We start from the raw sequence: 773 nt of genomic DNA, 5'->3' as shown, positions 1-773 counted from the left end.
CCAGAGCTCAGGATCCTTTCCCTTTGCCCCTTCCCCGGGCCGCGGGCCTCCCCTCTGCTGCCCAGTCCCTGGAGCACGGAGCGCTCAGCTCCTGGCTGGACCCTGCCTGCTCCAAACTTTGGGATCGAGGAGCGTGAAGGAGGCGACGGAGTGGGATTGGATTTGGGGTACTTGCCAAAGGTAGGGAGGAGGGCAGGCTCAGAGTTTAAACCTTGGTCTCACAGAGACTGCGTCTCTCGAACCGTCCTAGGCCCGGGAAATTGGGATGGTTGGCTCGAGCTGGCTGTTCACCCGTGGGTGTCCCGGTGTCATCAAGCTACATGCGCCCTCTGGCTCACGGGGTGTCCTGAGTGAGCGTTCGCATTACGCTGGGCGGGTGGCCCCAGTTGTGCGCCCTTCGGTAGGACAGGGCCAGCTACTCGATTCCTCCGCCTCCGCAGCATTTGTTTGCGGGGTGGAGGGTGGGAGAGGAAGGAATGGCTTGAAAGCTCGGGACACTCGGATTAACTGAAGGGGAAATGAGGTCCCCGAGGTCTCGAAATCCTTGCAGCCTAGCCGCTGGGGGTCCCACGGAGCCCCTACACCCACACCCCCAGGCACAGGTCACAATCTGCACAGTATCGCTGGTGCACAGTCTATACGCACAATCCCCTCGGGCAGCACGGCCCGAAGCACAGGGCCCCGCCGTGACACATCACACCCCCAACCGTCTCAGCGACCCCGTCACCCCAAACGCGCCCTCCGCGCACGGCCTCGCGCTGGCGAGTCTGCAG

The sequence above is a fragment of the Myotis brandtii genome, unplaced genomic scaffold (genome assembly GCF_000412655.1).
Source record: "Myotis brandtii unplaced genomic scaffold, ASM41265v1 scaffold120, whole genome shotgun sequence".
Lineage (NCBI taxonomy): Eukaryota > Metazoa > Chordata > Mammalia > Chiroptera > Vespertilionidae > Myotis > Myotis brandtii.
Note: the sequence above shows the minus strand (reverse complement) of the source record.